A 19,581-nucleotide genomic window follows, 5' to 3' on the forward strand; every position below is an offset into this window, starting at 1 on the left:
ATATAAATTAGAAGTCATGAGCATACAGATGGTCTTTAGACTAAATGAAATCACCCAGAAGATGTGAAGATAGCTGTTAATGGATTCTAGGAGATTGGTTCTAAATCATGAAGAAAAGAATAGCTAATGTTTCTTCTCCTAGACACTTTTTTTTTTTTAAAGAAGATGTTGGGGGTAGGAGTTTATTAATTGATTTATTTATTTTTGCTGTGTTGGGTCTTCGTTTCTGTGCGAGGGCTTTCTCTAGTTGTGGCAAGCGGGGGCCACTCTTGGTCGCGGTGCACGGGCCTCTCACTATTGAGGCCTCTCTTGTTGCGGACCACAGGCTCCAGACGCGCAGGCTCAGCAGTTGTGGCTCACGGGCCTAGTTGCTCCACGGCATGTGGGATCCTCCCAGACCAGGGCTCGAACCTGTGTCCCCTGCATTAGCAGGCAGATTCTCAACCACTGTGCCACCAGGGAAGCCCTAGACACTTATTTTGAGTTAAGCCCTTTATATGCATTTTTTCCTTTAAACCTTAAAAAAAAAAAAAAACTTATGAGGCACTAACATGATTATCTCCATTTTGGAGATAAGAAATTGAGAAGTTAATGGGACCAAGATAGCAGTAGCTGAACTGGATCTGAACCCAGGCCAACTGACCTCAGGACCTGATTCTACACTACTCTAAGAGCAATAATATTAAATAATAGTAGAGATATAAGCAAGCAGTTAAACACTGGAAGCAACTCAGACATTTCTGTTGATACTTGAAGAGTAGGAAGAACAATGATAAGTTTATCCAAAGGAAAGGATGCAAATGTGCTTAAAAAAAGAGCTCCATATTCGTCTGCATTTCATCTGAGGGTGTGGAGAAACAAAATGCTTATAGATCACAGAATAGGCCAAAGGAGAGTGAAGAAAACAAATGAGCAATAAAAGCAGAGATGGGAATCCATCTGTGATAAATCTGAGATAAGATCTTTCTGATTATGAATTAACTTTTGCAAGCAAAGCTTGGGTGTTAGCAATCTGCCTTTTTCATTAAGTGTTTTTTAGAGGAAAAGCTTAACTAAATCATAAACAAAAAATTAACAAAAATTAATTTTTAAATTACAGATGGTATTTGATAATTTTATACTGAGACAAAGCTTTGACTATATTTTTAATGATCTCTCTTTCATGTGTTCCTGCCATAAGCTTGGGCATGTGCCTGAGGTTGCTGTATCCATTTAGCCAAATAACTTAGAATAAATATCAGCCAAAGGTTCAGGCCCTGGGTGCTTTCCACTGAATTTAATACATGCAAAGTAGCCTTTTTATCTTAAGTTTCTTCCCATCCAAGATGAACTGCAGTGAGAATCGCCTTGCCTTGACTGCCAAGAAACCGACGGTGCAGCTGCACCTCACACACCCACACAAAAACCTCAGCCAAGAAAACAGGGTAAGATTCTCTCTGTCATTTCTATGGCTGTTCAGCTGATCAAAAGCAAAAGTCCCTGATCTAAACACTCCAGTACATCAATTCCCAATGAACCAAGATAGAAAATAAGAAAAATCAAATGAAAAATAATACATGTTTAAAGTACACAAATCCTAGTATTACTCCATCTAATAAACAGAATATTATAGTGGTTCTAAAGTAATTTTCTTTTCAATGAATCTGTAAAACTCCAAAATTCTAACACAGAGCACACATTTTATTTTGGTGGGGGGGGGGAGGTTTATTTCTTCTTCTTGTGCTATTTGGTTTCTTTGGTGATGCCTAGGAAATACCTTCACTTCTCATGAGCAGGAGCTGTATTTTATATTAGCTTTCTATGCTCCAATTACAGTAAATTGTCTTTCAATTCTTAGGACAGATAATATACTATGTCCTTCCTCAGAGCCTTTGCTATTTCCTCTTTCCTTTTCTCTATCCTTCTGACTCATCTTTGCCTACTTACTTTATGAAGCCTTCATATCTCAGTTAAAACTTTAATTCCTCAGGGGAGCCTCCTCAAACATTACTATATGATCATATATCACTCTGTACTTTTAGGCATAGCATTTAACTAATTATAATTATTTATTTGTATGATTATTGTTTCAACATCTGTTTATACCACTAAAGCATAAGTTTCTTGCTCACCATTCTAGCCCTAGCACTTGGTACACAAAAGGCACTAAACAAATTATCTATTGGATCCTCTTGAATAAACAAAGTAGAGCGTGTTTAATTGAGAAGTATTATGAAAATCTATTTTCATATTTTAGAAAGGAGATTCAAACAGAAATAAGAATCTGTATGATAAATTTTTGATGGCAAAGGAATTAATTATTCATTTAAGAATTATCCATAAATCAACTATACTTCAATTTAAAAAAGTAAATTTAAAAAACAGAATTATCCAGCTCCTTATTATCTGCCTCCCACTGCTCTTTCACGTGTGCTGTTGCTAAATACCATTCCCACCAGAGGGCAGGCAGAGAAGGATATGATACTCCTTTAAAAATACAGATTTTTTTAATCTATCTAAAGCTACAGAAATGTCAGTTTCTACATTGTTAACTTATATTGTTTCTGCTAGAAATTGTGGCCAGTGCCATAGGTTGGTGTCTTTGAGTGATTTTTGGCAATTTATTCCAAGACCAATAGAAAGAACTCTGGAATTCAAACAGACCTGATCCTAGTCCCAGATGTGTCACCAACTCATTGTGATATCATAGCCAGATTATTTAACTGTGACTCAGTTTCTCAACACACACACAAAATAATGAAATTGAGCTAGACCATCTTTAAAATTCATTTAAATTCTGTTTTTATGATTTTGTTATAATGAACAAGAGATAACGTTTAAAATATTGCTAAACTGTTAACCTAGAACAGTAGATTATAGAATACTGAGAGGGAAAAAGTAACTCTAAGAACTTTTAGGACAGCAACAAAACCGTTCCTAACATTTACTACATGTTTATTAAACACCAGGAGATTTGCAAAACTTATTTCAAACCACCATTGCAACAACCGTTTTGAAGTAGGTATTTTCATCATCATACTGAACCTATAAGTTCATGAAGGTGAAGTTTCTAATTAGATAAAACAGATTACTAAATGGTCAAACAAGGTTTCAGACCAAGTCCATTTCTAAAATTGTCTACCACTGTACAACATTACCTCTTTAGAGTTAGGTAAGTGGTCCTCATAATCAAATGAGGCACTACAAGTAGACGGTTTATGCTCCATACTTGAAACCATATATGCAGCTTTCTAAATCTGCCATATTCCCCCATGCCACTCCTTCAACCTGGAATGGCTTTCCCTTCTTCCTTCTTTGCCAGGCTTGCTCCTCCTTAGCCTTCAGATCAGGAAGTCACTCCCCCACGAAGCTTTCCCCATCTATCCATTTCCAGATTATAGTTGCTCTTCCTTGCGCCCCTGATCACATGTACCTATATCTGCCAAAGGATTTATCACATACTCTAATGTAACTGTCCGTGCTTGTGTGGGCAGGAACTTGTTCTTTTACCTAACACAGTGATTATTAACACCATAATGCCACATTCCTTTGATACAGGATTTTATATTTTACTACACATTTTCACGTACATTCTCATTTAACACCTCCAAACCACATCTGAGAGACAGCTGTTACCTCTACAGTCTATAGAGAGAACCTTAGCCAAGAGAGGCCATGTAATTACAATGTAGTTACACAGCTAGCATCTGAACTCAAATCTTCTGACTCCAAGTTCACTGCCAATATAGGTGGCTCCTGATTTAAAAGAAGAGCTCACTATTTAACGTTAAAATTCAAAACACATTTTCTCATAGAAAAAAAGCTTCCAGACGTACAGTACTAATAGTAATTCAAGAGTTAAACATTACATATGAGCAATCTGCTGTGGGTAATTGCGTTAATGGATTCAGGATTCCACTAAAGGCATTAAGTAAGCATCATGGCCTACTGAAGGCCTGGAGTAGGAACACAATAGCCCAATGGAGCTACACCAGTTCTTCGTCATGGGACTGACTCCTAGAACTTGAAAAGGGGGCTCTAATAGCCTGAAGGGTAAGATTTCAAAGAGTCAGGGGATTGAGAGCTGGAGCAGGGCTCTGGAGCCAAAGAAGTAGTGTGGGACAGGGGAGAGTGGGGACAGGATGGTGACTAGAACCAAATCTCCAGGAGATGAGGGGGTGTGGGAGAACACATTTATGGATTTTTCACAGGAACAGAGGCACTATGAGGACTCTCCTTTCCATGCTCCCTTTGCTGCTATCTAAAGGGCTCTTTCTGTAATAGGGAATGAGAATCCTGATTCTACACCAAAACAGTTCCTCTTTCTTGCCCTTCCTACTTGCTATTGTCAATGCCACCTCCATATAATTAGTTTGGACCAACACTTTGAAAAGATGAAAAACAGTAACTGGGCCTCAGAGGAGACAGCAGTAGAAGCTATAGTAATGGGGAGAATGAAGAGATAGTAAGGGGGCTTCCCTGATGGCGCAGTGGTTGAGAGTCCGCCTGCCGATGCAGGGGACACAGGTTCGTGCCCCGGTCCGGGAAGATCCCACATGCCGCAGAGCGGCTGGGCCCGTGAGCCATGGCCGCTGAGCCTGCGCATCTGGAGCCTGTGCTCCGCAACGGGAGAGGCCACAACACTGAGAGGCCCACGTACCGCAAAAAAAAAGAGATAGTAAGGGCTAGAAATACCCAGCAACAGAGAGGTAAAGAATCAAGCATTCCTGTGGCCACTCAGCAAAAGCAGCCTTCTAAGAGACTCATGAGTCATGCATAGGTACATGCTCAGTTGTACAAACTAGGTTATAAGTAGAAGAAACACTCCAACTGAAAGTGATCTCTCCCTCCCCTGAATTTCTATAGTACTTACTATTTCTACCAAATGGCATATCATATGTGCTGCCTTATTTTGTAACAGTTTGCTTAATTACATCTTATGTTCCTACCATACTGTAAGCTTCCAGCAGCCCAGCATAAAGTTGCCATTTAAGTATTAGCTGAATATAACTGACTTTTTTCTTCCTTAAAGAACCTGTTTTGTTTTTTGTGTCTACTTGCTATCCCATAGTGGAATGAAAGACAAACAATACTGTTTTCATGATATCCCATTTCAAAGAGAGAATCCCTGACTCCAAAAGAGGATCACAGAGACTTACAATGGAGGTTAAGGTGCTAGTTTTATTGCCATGTGTTTGACAGCTGGATGAGATGAGAATTTGTGTGTTTCCAGTCCATCTCTGCCTTAAACAAATGTGACAGACATGAACAGTGTAAAAGAGAAACTTCAGAAGATTTAAATATATGTATTTACTTGCTCATTTCATCTGCAGAAGGCAATCTTATAAAACCAATGCACCCAGTGCACTTAGTCATATACTTGTATTAAGTTACAGGCCTAAAAATACAAAACAGCTTAGTGAAGTACCACGATGTGAGTTTTCATCTGTTGTATTTAATATTAAGTACATGCTGTCCTAAAAGCCTTCAAAGATGATTTGTGAAATCACCTAAATACTGTGAGGGAGAAAACTAATTTCTAATTATAAAGCATTAGTGTGCATGTACAGACATGTTAATAAAATAGTACCTAACATTTTGTGAGCACTTGGCAAGTTCCAGGAACTGTGCTAAATGCTTTACATGAATTATCTCATGAAATCCTTTCAACAACCCTATGAACTAGGTTTTAGGAGTAATATTATAATCTTGGTTTACAGATCAGGAAGCTGAGTCTCAGAGAGTATGAGTAACTTGTCTAAATTCACACACCAAGTAAGCAGTGGAGATAGGATTCAAAGCTACATCGACTTCAAAGCCCCAACTCTTAACCATTATGCACTTCCTCCTCCCCTCCTCTGCATACTGAGAAAATTTCAAAGCCACCATCAGCTGTGTCACACCTTGCGTATAACAGACACACCATTTACATTTACTCTGCATTTCATTTCTTAATATCTCCTACTACTTTTTAAAAACTGCTATCTTCTAAATTTATGATAAAAACATTTGTAATGTTCTTTTTTTTTTTTTTTTTTGCAGTACACGGGCCTCTCCCTGCTGTGCCCCCCGCCCCCATCATGGAGCACAGGCCCAGCGGCCATGGCTCAGAGGCCCAGCCTCTCCGCGGCATGTGGGATCCTCCCGGACCGGGGCACGAACCCGCGTCCCCCACATCGGCAGGCAGACTCCCAACCACTGCGCCACCAGGGAAGCCCTGTAATGTTCTTAATGTTAGGAAAGCAACTAACATTGCTTTAACAGTTTCTTTTGGGAAACTAATGTATTTCAAAGAAATCAACTTGTGATATTTTAATACAGTACCATATAGCTACATACAGTACAGTTACTACACACTTACTACTTTCTATTAAAGTACGAAAACTTCTTTATAAGTAACAAAAGGTGTGGTAAGGGGGTCAGGAAGGAGAAAGAAGAAACATTGTTAACAAAAGTAACTATACTTAAAGTTGGCCATATGAAATGGTTAGTAAAACAAGTTCTATATTTTGAAGCTACTCTGATACACAAGCTAAAAATTATTTGTTGTTTGAAAAATATCTGAATTACTGGCATGTTTATGTGACGTTATAATTTCTAAAATATAGGTGCAGACCAGTATTCACAGCTTCTCTAAATTCAATTTCAACTAAGAAATTTAAGTTACAAAAGCCTCAGAAGTTCTTACAGTGACAGACAATTTATCTGGGGAAACTGCAACTAACCAAAGGTTCAACATAGCAGGACTTTGATGAAAAGCAATTTTATCTAAATGTAATATAAACATTAAAAAAATAACTTTTTAAAATATAAAAAATGAAAATGTTTAAAGCTTTCCACACTTAATCTCAACTCAGGCGGTTTATAGACTTTGTGGTATCCGTTCTGAGTGAGACTTCAGATGATCAGCTGCTCAGCATAATCAAGAGAGGCTTATCTTTAGAACAGAACCAGCACGTGAGCGCCTCGTCTGCACAGTGGTCAGTGGGGCATGTCTCTGTTAACAGGACTAAATTCCTGCACCATGCTATATCTGGACACCTAAAAGCCACACCCTGAACTTGGGAAGTCTAGATATTAGCAGATATTAGTAGGTGTATCAAAGAGAAATAAGTACACACTTTCTCTCATGAGCTCCTTACCTTTTACCATGCAAGAATTACACGTAAGTTTTAGACACTCTATATAAATATTGGTAAATGTCTGAATGTTCAGAACTCAAAAATTACCAGGTGTTCTCTCTCCAACAGTGGTATAATGGACACTAAGGGAAGGCTTTAATATTTTTCCTGTTGTAAACTGCACTCTTATCATTTAAATGGAGTATACCATCAACACCTAGTTTCGTGAAGATGATGAAAGATAACAAAGACATATCTAAAAAATAGAAACTGGAGAAACATTCAGTCTCAAAGTTGTATGACTGTTCTGAAGATTAACGAACAAAATGTATGTGGAAATAACTCTTAGGAATGGTAAAACTGTTCCACAAATGTCAATTATTATAATATAATAAATATTGTTACTTATAATAAATAAGTAAATTCAAGGAATTTGCTTTCTTTAAAAGTACGTCCACAAAATCAGTGGACTCAACAGCTATAAGGGAATTAAATGTTTAATTAAGTTTTCCTAAACATCTCATTACAATGTCATCGAAGACATTAGGGACTGAGTGGCTGAATCTCTGGTTATGCATCTTCCACTTTACACTCAGCCCTCAACCTTCTTTTTTTTTAAAACACTGAACTGAGACTACAAAGAGTAGTTCACATCAAATGAAAATAAGTTAAGGGCAGACAATATCTCTTATTCATTTGTATATTCCCAACATGTTATATACAATGCCAAAAATACAGCAGGCACTAAACAAATGTGGAATGGCAGTTGTTTCTTAGGAACTCAATTAATACTTGCTAGATGAGTGAATGAATTACAAAATGATTTATTAACCAAGGCTGCCAAGAAAATGTCACCTTTGCATTCACTTTTAAAAAGAGTGGCATTTCTAGATAAAGCAACCAACTTTTTCAAAAGTCCGGCTAAGCTTCATAAAAAAGAAAGGATGCTACTTTTCAAAGAATATGTTGAACAACAATTCTATAATTATAATTATTATATTTACAAATGTCTGCATTAATTTTCTATTAAGATTTCAAAAATGCTCAATTTTTTTTCTCTTGGAATTTGGGAGTTTCTTCAAAAGACTATCTGCACAGGTGACCTGGGATTCTTATATTCAACAAATATTTACTGAGTGCACAGTAATTACTCCCGGGCACTAAATAAAATAAACGTAAAACATCAGAGTCAAGAAATTATTACCAAGACTAACGTAAAGCTCAATGTAAGAAAATGTATTGACTTTAAGAGGAAGTTCAACAAAAATGAACACAAAGCCCAGTTAATAAATACCTTATTTCTAAAGGGTATTAAATCAAAGGCCAGTTAAAAGTGGAGCTTTCACAGCTTCTTGTCACACATCTCCAGGTAAGAAGAGACATCACATGCTAAATGTGTTAATCCTTATTTCTCCCAGAATAGAAAAATTCACCAATTCCAACGGTAAAAGCATTTTCAAGATAATATTACCTAGGAACTTTGATATGACTTTTTCTAGTACATGTAGCATTTAAAATTCTAACAGTTCACAAATGCTATTAGCTGCATTTACTTGGTATATAGCATTTTCCAACTTAGGTTTCAACTACTATATAGAGTAGTGGTTTAACTCATTACTATTAATGCCAAAACAATTTAGGAAAAGTTCACTTGTTTTCTGAGTACTACTGACACAATGATTGAAACATTAAAATACTAAATAGCCTTCCCATTCACAGGGGACCTTTGTCAATAGCTAGAGTTATGTGATGAAGGAAAAATGTGAATAATGTGCTTCAGTGATAAAAATAAATTCATAAAGATGAACTCCTTAATACAATGTCACTGTATAGTGCTCACTCGACTTCTCTCCAAAGTCTTTTTTAATTCTCAAATTGCCTAGCAGTAGCTGGGTTCCATGTGAGGATGGGAAGATAGGTAGTGGTGGGCAGAGTCTGCATAATGAGGACAATGGGAACACTAGGTCCCTACAAGGCAGGCTTCTGAGTGAGGGAGCAGCCCAAAGGTGTCAAGAGACTGAATATGTACAGGGGGACTCAGCAAATTAGAAAATATATTGAAGATAACAGAGCTAGGTGTTTCATAGTCAGTGAAATGAGATACAAATAGGGAAAGAAGTTAACTACAATTAACCAGCTAGAATTAATCCAGTAGTGTTAGACTGGTATCAATGTGAACCGGTATCAGGTATCAGTGAGAACTCGTGACTTTTAATATAGAGAGAGAAGTAAATAGAGATGTGTGTGTGTGTGTTTCTTAACTCTGTCCACTGAGAAGGCCTGGGAATAATACCTCAGTAGCAATGAGAACACCTAGTGTGCAAATCTTGGTTTCTAAATACCACCTCAACTAAAAGTAACCAGAACTCCTTGGAGAAATGGTTGTTTCCAGGGGTAGGGGTGAGAAATAACAAAATAAGCCTGGAACATCTTTTTGTGCCAGAATACAAGGAAAGCTCAAAAAATGATAGAGACATACATGTGAAAGAATAGAAAAGCCAGCCTGAAAGGCTTCCCACTAGCCATAGTTGGGACAATTTAAGCATTAAAATAATGAGAGCAACAAATCCAGGAGTCCATGCTGACATAAATGAATAAATGCAGAAGATCAATCTTCAGAACAGTCATAAGATTTTGAGATTCACTATTTCCCCAATTTCTATTTTCAAGATGTCTGTTATCTCCCACCATTTTCACAGGCCAAGATGTTGACAATACGCTGTTTAAATTTCTTCCTTAGAGTAAAATGCAACTAATAAATAGAAGGAATGATGGAATTTGAAAAATTACAATTTGGCAACCATCAGAGTAGTAAATAATTCAGGCAAGAAACATTCACAGATGCTGAAACTAGTGGGTGAAAGTGCTATGAGGAATGTGATGTTACAAAGTCTCCACACACACACACACACAAAAGGTATTAATTACAAAGGGGGAAAAAGTAACTTTACAGTTACAGAAACGGAGTAGACACTATCTTAATCAAGTGATCAAAGGTAACACTACATAAGACAAACTGACACCATGTGCCACTCAAAAGGATTTAATGAAAAGAATCATTTCTGTGACAGTCCAGCCCAAAATGCCTAACAGGGATCTAATCATATGAAAACATCAAACAAATCCTAATTTAGATACAATCTACAAAATGACACTTTTGACAATTACTGGCCAAAGACACGCAAGGCAAGGAAATACTATGGAATTGTTCCAGATTAAAAAAGACTACAAATTCAGGACAACTGGGTATAATGAACACTCTTGGATCCTTTGGCTATAAAGGTCATTATGAGGATAAAAGGCAAAATTGGAATGAGGGTCTCCGGACAAAGTGTATATGAGTTCTTTGTTCTGGTCCTGCAACTTTTCACTAAATTTGAAATTGCTTTCAATTAAAAAAACTGTATTAATAATCTTTCTTTTTCAATTATGCAGGCAGAAAGTTCTAATAATTGCTAACTTCTTCATTACTTTTGTATTTTATGGTTTTCTTCAAGAAAGTGTGGTAATCTTTTAACACTAACAATGATAATAGCAAATATTAGGCCCTTATTAGCTGTCAAGTATTGTTCTAAGCTCTATATATTGATTAACTCATTTAATCCTCAACACAATCCTCTAAGGTGGGTACTATTACTACCTACATTTTACAGATGGGGAAAGTTAAAGACAAAGATTAAGGTACTTGCACAAGGGGGAAAAAAAATATACTAAGTGTTACACAAATAATTGAATCTAAGAAGTCAAGCTCCACACTTTCTGTGGAATACTGTCTCTCTAGGAAAGGACAGCTGTACCTTGGAGTTTCTCAAGATACCAGTAACTAAAAGATGAGAGACCTCAGTGATTATAAAGCCTCAGAATCCATAAAACGTTTACTTGTTGTTCAACATTCATTTAGTAGCAGGTTGAAAAGATGTAAGATCCTAAGTTCATAATATTGGAAATTTCTAGTACAGATTTATGATGTTTATTTAGCAAAAAACTAATAATAAACTACTACAAAAATATTTATGATACTTATGGGCTTCCCTGGTGGCGCAGTAGTTGAGAGTCCGCCTGCCGATGCAGGGGACACGGGTTCGTGCCCCGGTCTGGGAAGATCCCACATGCTGCGGAGCGGCTGGGCCCGTGAGCCATGGCCGCTGGGCCTGCGCATCTGGAGCCTCTGCTCCGCAACGAGAGAGGCCACAACAGTGAGAGGCCCGCATATAGCAAAAAAAACTAAAAATTTAAAAAAATTAAAAAGTATATATTTATGACACTTTTGAAAACTAGACTTTAAAGAAGACCAATTCTTCTCTTAACTTTGGTTGCATTCAGGAATAACCTGAAATTTAAGTAGTTTTTTTTTTTTAGGAACATTGTGACTACATTGGTTTAAAACACTAAAACATTTAAACTTTACTATTTCGCTACTGTAAAAGTAGAGCTGGAGTTGAAATAACCTTTTTTTTTTTTTGCCTTTTCTAATTGTCTATTCAATAATTCCCAGTTATATTTCTTTGTTCTCTTGAATTGACTTATTTCCCAGATCCAGAAGCGCTTTCCTGCTTTAACTTTTTTCTTTTTTTTTCAGGCCCCAGCTGTGTCAATGGGGAAGAAAGTAATTCTGCTTACTTTGGTGAAACAGTGTTGGAGACAAAACAAGAAGTTATTTCCAAATAATTAAATTCAGAGTTGTTCTTAAATTATAAATTGCCCTCTTATTTCTAGTGAGTAATGATTATCTACTTTATTGTTTTTTTGTTTTTTGGGTTTTTTTGCGGTACGCAGGCCTCTCACTGTTGTGGCCTCTCCCGTTGCGGAGCACAGGCTCCGGACGCGCAGGCTCAGCGGCCATGGCTCACGGGCCCAGCCGCTCCACGGCATGTGGGATCTTCCCAGACCAGGGCACAAACCCGTGTCCTCTGCATCAGCAGGCGGACTCTCAACCACTGCACCACCAGGGAAGCCCCGATTATCTCTTTTAATGGAAGTGTTGACAAACCAAAAACCATAGAAGTGACCTCTAAGTCCTGCCTAGCCAATTTACTTGCAAAATAAACAAATTCTTACATTCCAGAAGACAAATACCATATCTATTCGTAATTTATCCATGTCTTCAGTCTACACAAATGCTACTAATAAAAATATTACACCAATTTGGTATTTCAGAAAATTCTGCTCCTTACTTCCTATTAAGAAAAATGAAAGACAATCACAATATCAAATTAATTTCTGAAAAAATATTATCCAAATTTTTCATTAAAAAATATAGAAGGTACTTCCCTGATGGTCCAGTGGTTAAGACTCCGCGCTCCCAGTGCGGGGGGCCCCGGGTTCGATCCCTGGTCAGGGAACTGGATCCCGCATGCATGCTGCAACTAAAAGGTCCTATGAGCCGCAACTAAGACCCAGGGTAGCCAAATAAATAAATAAATATTTTAAAATATATATATATATAGAAAATGAAGACAGCACCGTAAACTAAATAAAACTTCCATTTCTTATAGTAGTCTAAATCTCATAAAAGTATTGCTTTTCCTAGAACTGATAACAGCAAAGTACTGCCTATAGCTACTTATAATTTAATAACTCTTTTTATAATTTCATAAAAGCATATCTTCCTAGACAATTCTCTGGACGCCTTTAGAAACTTTATATTCATTGACTCTCTAATGTTATATTTGTTCTTTTCCCTACTGAGAAGACCTCACTTGGCAAAAATTCATGAGTAACTCAAAAGATAAGAACTCTAGGACATCATGAACACACAGCACTGCAAAAACCTTCTACATTCTTAGGCTCTTTATAGTAAAGTTACCGGTAGTTGCGGACAGTAGTTGGTATTCTTAGATATTACTTAAGTGTGATGAATACTATTTGCCTTTTGGGGGTGTTTAGGTCATGTGCCAAGAATCATATATTTCCTAAACTTAACATGTATATCTGGAGGGCATCACTTTCTCAAGATTTCCAAACTAACTCAGAATGACAGCACCTAGTTTTTGCCTCCTCGAATTCACTTCTTTGATCCTCCAATGATCCTTTTAAAAACACCTATGTTTCCTCTTGCACAGTACAGACATGTCTGGTGATCTAGGTGAACAAAGTCAGGGTTTCACCTTGTCAAAGTAAAAAGAGCTGTGCAGAGGTGAAAATTTGTAACAGCGAGGAAGATTTTTTTTTTTTTTTCGGTACGCGGGCCTCTCAGTGTTGTGGTCTCTCCCGTTGCAGAGCACAGGCTCCAGACACGCAGGCCCAGCGGCCATGGCTCACGGGCCCAGCCGCTCCGCAGCATGTGCGACCCTCCCGGACCGGGGCACGAACCCGTGTCCCCTGCATCGGCAGGTGGACTCCCAAGCACTGTGCCACCAGGGAAGCCAGCCCACAAGGAAGATTTTGGAAAGGGTAGAAGTAGAGCAAAATTTACTGATATAGTGTCCAGTGATGAGTTATATTAGCTCATTTAATTAAAATACCAAAATGGGATTTAATAAAGCATGTATATTTGGGAAATAATATACTCATCATAAAATTCAGAGTGGGGAAAAAAAGAGGTATATGAGAAAATCCATTTATAATCCAAAAATTTTGGCCTGAAAATGTCAAGAACATATCAGATTTTCTGAAGGAGTGGCTATATTTTACATCTTGGGACCCATGCTGCCAGACCCCACACACCTACTTCTGGATCCAGAATAACCTTCTAAGCTTTTCTTCTACCTACTCTTGTCAAAGTCTAGTTTCTCTTGCTCATCAATCTGTTATAGCTGTTTGTCAACTAGGTACTCCTTTTCTCTCTGTCGTCTTCTGAGACAAGACTCATGATCACCAGGGAAAGGGGGTCAGAAAAGGAAGTAATCAGAGAATATTGCCACATTACCTAAGTCAGTTACTTCCTTAACTTTTTCGAACTAGAGCAGGCAGGAAAGACTCCTTTCTCTTTGGTCAAGATCCTGGAAAAAGGTAAGTTTACAACTGCCCACAGCCACAGAGTTTAGCCCCTAGGAAATGCAGTAGGAGAAAATAAAAGCAAAATCCAGAAAGAAACAGAGAAATGCAGATAACCAGGGTGGATTAAGCCCCTGACTACATACCTACACTTTCCTTAAGTTAAATATAGTTTTTAATTAATATAGATTGATTTTCTCCTACATCAATTTTTTCTCAACTGGGTCATTCCATTAAAAAACACACTTTTATATATTTCCACCTTTTAAAAAATAAAAAAAACTGCCTTCATGTCATATTTATCTTCAGGTTATCACAGCCCCACTTCTCTTCTCCTTTTGAAAAGTCAACAGTATTTACTGTCTGCACTTCCTCTTTTATCCACTCCGATCCGACGTTCACTTCCACCACTACAGTGCAACTGCTTTGTCCAGATCACCAGCAACCTCAGCCTCTACTTTCCCGATCCAATGGTGGGTCTCTGTCGCGAGCTTACTCAAACTTCTGGAGCATCTGATACTGACTATGCCTTCTTTCTTAAAATATTTCCTTCATATACTTCAGCACTCTAGATTCTCCCGGTTCCCCTCATACCTCACTGGTCACGTCTTCTCTCTCTTCTTTCCAGGATCCTTCTCCTCTCAGCATTCAGTCCTTCACTTCTTTGCATCGTGATCTCCATGTTTCTCAACGTTTTTTTTTTTCTTCCCATTATTGATCAGGCCCAACTGAGCCTGTTTCAACTTCTTTTTCCCCTAATTACCTCCATCTCCAAGAAATTTTAATACCACAGATAATACATAAAACCTAGGCACCGTCCTTATTTCCTGTCCCCACCCCGATCAACTTCCTAAATCTAATCCAACAGCAAATCCTACCAGCTATTCCTTCAAACTATATCTCAAATCAGACCTCTCTGCTACCTCCCTCTACCAGTTCACCGCAAGACCCTCAACAGGCCTTTTACTTCTACTCCTGCCTCTTTTCTGCAGTCTAATATCCACGCAGTAACTACATAATCTTTTCAAAATATAGACCACACATCCTTACTTAGCTCGAAACTCCTAAATGGAGCTAGACTTTCAGTAAGTATACTGACATTATACTTAAAATAAATCCCACATTCTTTATTAGGCCCTTCAAGGCCTTATGAGATCTGGCCCCTGTTTATCCCAGTGACCTTGCTTGTCTCCTACCACTCTCCCCATTCCTAATGACCATCTAGCTACACCAGCCTTCTATAGTCCCCTAAATACTTTGAGGTCATTTCAGCCTCAGAGCCTTAGCCTGGTTGATCTCTAAACCTGGAATATACTTCATCCAGACCTTCCCGTGACTCACTCTCTCTCATCACTCAGGTCTATAATCAAATATCACTTCTTTGGGAAGTTCCTCATTGACTACGTTACTTAAATAGCCCCCACCCTACCTAGTCACAGACCATGTATTACCCTGCTTTACTTGTATCATATCACTAATCTGTTCCAGCAGTCCTGTGAGTGTGTATATATCTACACACACACACACACACACACACACACACGCAGATTTGTTCATTATCTGTCTTCCTAAAAGAGTTCTAACTTCATGAAGGTAGGATATCTATTTTGCTCAAGGCTCTAACCCCAAAACCCAGAATAATGCCAGTGAGTCACTTGCAATTAATAAAATCATTGATGACAGAGTATCCTTGCAACAAATTTCCCATTACTTGAAGTAATTTGAGTCTCTCTCTTTATCTTCTGCCACTAAAAAAAGACTTATTAAGACATACAAACTGCTCAGACTTTAAAATAAAGCTCTGTGGTAAAAAAAAAAAAAAAAGAAGACATAGTATACTGTAATTTCAAGCCAATCAACAAAGCATGTTGAACAATCAGTTATGCACAGTAACTTATTAAGTGTTTAGTTTTGTGATAAATTCAGCCTCCAGTACTTAATATAGTGCAGGTTCCATTAGAAACTAGAGTGATTACTTTTGGGGCATTACTGAAAAACACTCAAAGAATCTAGACACAGTCCTAAAACATATATCCACTAACTTAAAACTTAAGCTTCCCTTTTTTTTCAAAAGCTTCCAATAACACATCTAAAAGAGAATGCAGTGTAAAGTCACGGTCAGATTCATGCAATTGAGCATGCTCATTAAAAACAGATGAGAGAAATTTAAACAACTACCAAAGCAGATCAATCTTCAACTATCTCACACTGCAATCTGGGATATGCTTACCTTTGCTAAGGTCACAGGCTCTGGATCAGTGGGTATGCAGCTAGCACACAGAAACCTATTATTATTCATTGTAGTAGAGCTGTAGCACTATCGTTAAAATTCTGCCACAAAATATTTGGTACTGGTCAAAACATGGAAAATAAGGATGTTAGAATTCTATATTCTTACAATATATAATTCAGAAACCAAATAAGCATATGTAAAGGGTAAAGAATTTCTTGGGCCTCCCCTTTCTAATTACTCACCCTCCCATTTCCCCTTTTCCTAGGCCACCTCTATCCCCTTCCAAAAAGTTCAAGGCAAAGAACTGTCACTCAAGTTCTTCACGAGAAGTAAATTCTGCGAAGGATTTGAAAATGGCTAGTGATAGTGCCATCTAGCAATGAAGAATTATTCTGTCAACTAGTTTCTTGCCTGTCTTAGCTTAAATTCATTTTTTATTAACCTAACAATATCTTTTCAATCCATAACCAACATAATTATCCATAAAGAAAATAAATACTGACATTTATTACATTAAGATGTAATCCCAACTTCCAACTCTTATACATAGTGGTAGTACTTTTTGAACAAAATCCTTGCTGAAATGAAAATTTTTTTAAATGTTCAACTTTTTAAAATGTCAGTAGAGTACTTCCCTTTTTCTTTAAGCATAATCAGATCTACCAGTTCTTAAGAAAACCCTTTACTTGATCATACTACCTATTTGTAACTACCATTCAATTTCCTCCATTTTCTTGCCTACCCCTTAAATAGGGGGTTACCCATATATCTACTTCCTATCTACTCATTCTCTTAAATCATTTTTTATTGTGGCAAAATACGCATAACATAAAATTTACCATCTTAACCATTTTTAAGTGTATAGTTCAATGGTATTAAGTATTCATATTGTTGTGTAACCATCACCACCATCCAACTCTACAACTCTCTTCATCTTGCAAAATGGACACTCTGTACCAATTAACCAATAATTCCCCATTCCTCTCCCCCTAGCCCCCGGCAACCACTACTCTACTGTCTCTATGATTTTGACTATTCTAGGTATCTCATATAAGCAGAATCATACTGTATTTGCCTTTTTATGACTGACTTATTTCACTTAGCATAATGTCTTCAAGGTTCATCCATGTCGTAACATATGGCAGAACTTCCTTACTTTTTAAGACTGAATAATACTCCATTGTATACCACGTTTTGTTTATCCATTTATCTGTTGATGGACATGTGGGTTGCTTCCACTTAAATCTTTTTAAAGATTTATTCCGTGTGTATATGTGAGTCAATTCCCCATACCAATGTTTAAAGTGATATCCTGTAGGTCAATGATTTTCTTCTTGTCATATCTAATGGCTTTTTTCCAATACATTGTATTTCTCTATTTAGCACTACTGGCCACTTTTCATCTCTCCTCTCTCTATCCCCCAGTGAGAGAGACAGAGAGAGAGAAGAAATGACTTACAAAGATTCATATAATATAAAGAGAATTAAACATGAAGGATGTCAATGGACCAGAGAAATAAAATCAAACTAAAAGCATGCACAAAATATAAATGAGGTCCTTAATAAAAGCTACAAAAAGTAGACAAAGAAGGAAATAAAATCAGTCACAAATCATCCCCTCGGGAATACAACTATTCTTATTACAGAGAACTAAAAAAAGATTCTTCATGAGGGCTCTCAGCAGATACTTTGCAATATGGTGGACTACGCCCTCAACTATACAACCATCCGTCACTTCCTGAAAACTCTCCTCTACAGACTTTCAAGAAAGTGCACCTCCCTGATTCACCTCCCATGTCTCTGATGGCCATTATTTATTTCATTAGCTAATCCTTTGCTTTTGTCTTATTAGCAGTATTCCCAAGGGGCTATTCTCTTTCCTTTTCCTTCTCTTAGTGAACTCTTAATTCATATAACTCTAACTATGTTACCTTTATATGAGGGAATCACAACTCTATATTGTTATTTCTGTTTTAGAACATAGCCTTTAAGCAGCCATAAGTTCCTAGTGATAAACACCTGTTTTATACTTTTTTTTTTTTTAGCTATTACCTGGTAAGGAAAGAAAATTGATGATGGAAATAGAAACTTAATTTCCTTCAATGCAACTGACATTTGCTGTTTCATTTTGTTAGACTGATCTAGACTCTTAGTTTTAAACTAATAACTTAAGTAAGCAGCTGATTTTAAACACTTTGAATCAAAACTATCTAAATGTCCACCATTTTCAACACCTCGGAAGAACTCACACTGATGCAAAGCGAAAGAGAAACAGAAGACTGGCCAAATGTTAGAGGAATGCTTATTAAGGACCTCTTATTTAAGAGCACCTTAACCAGATGAGAAAGTTAGACAATAAACATTATTTGTACTTTGTACCCTATCTGAATACATAATCATCCACAGAGTGAAAAGATTTTTAAGACATAATATAAACACTATGTGATTTATCCTATGTTTTAATCATACATTCCCTCTGAGACATATTTATATACGTAATATAACAGATTATGTGTATACATATGTTTCAGAATTATAGAAATGAATTTTTAGAAATATGTCATATTCAAATCAAAATGGTTATCTAGTATCTGTGAAATCTTTATTTTCATTGTAATTTGCATTATTTCTATTACAGTTGCTTCTAAATTGCTAAGTAATATTCAGTGGAACTGAAAAAAAGACCCAAGTAAGTATAAAATTTGTTTGAAAAAAGATTTTTGTAAAACTGACCATCTTTGAAGAGGAAAATATTATTACCAACGAACAAGTTCTTCATCCAAAAGAGCAGGAACAAAATATTTGTTCCACCTAAAGCAGAATTTGATATAGTGAATCTCCCGCAATAACATATATTTTAACAACCAGAACTTGAACCAGAGTTCTCCTACCCACCCCCTTGCCAAACCAAGGATTGTAAAGCAAAATTTAACACACATCCATGTGGAACTGGTTCCCAGTTGGTGGGGTAAGGGAGGAAAGAACAATAAGATGTTCAAGAAAGCCTATTGTTTTCTAGATAGTCCATCACAGTGAAAAGTGGACAGCCCTCATTTTTACCTTCTGCAGAAGGTTCTGTTACTGTACTCCAAACTTGAGGTATCCCTTGAGTCTGTGAACACAGCAGAGGAGAAATGTAGAATAATTCAGGTATACAGAAAACCATAAGGCAAATTCACAATTTTAGAATAGTACTTCCTTAAATTATAAGAAAAGTGTCATCATATGATGAATATATAAAAATTGGGTTTTTGTTATTTGAGAAAAAATGAAGGCTCACAATGCATCTAATTCATGTGTCCACACAGAATA

The 19,581-nt window shown here is 37.1% G+C and overlaps 1 protein-coding gene and 1 non-coding gene across 2 annotated transcripts in view; one reads left to right on the forward strand and one right to left on the reverse strand.

The window, feature by feature from the left end:
• STIM2 (stromal interaction molecule 2) overlaps positions 1-19,581 on the reverse strand; it is a 168,421-nt gene that overhangs the window by 35,586 nt on the left and 113,254 nt on the right. The gene's annotated exons all lie outside the window — the stretch shown is intronic.
• Positions 12,369-12,442, forward strand: TRNAW-CCA (transfer RNA tryptophan (anticodon CCA)). Its single transcript has one exon. It is a non-coding gene; the product is annotated as a tRNA-Trp (tRNA).

Source organism: Orcinus orca, chromosome 4 (assembly GCF_937001465.1).
Source record: "Orcinus orca chromosome 4, mOrcOrc1.1, whole genome shotgun sequence".
Classification (NCBI taxonomy): domain Eukaryota; kingdom Metazoa; phylum Chordata; class Mammalia; order Artiodactyla; family Delphinidae; genus Orcinus; species Orcinus orca.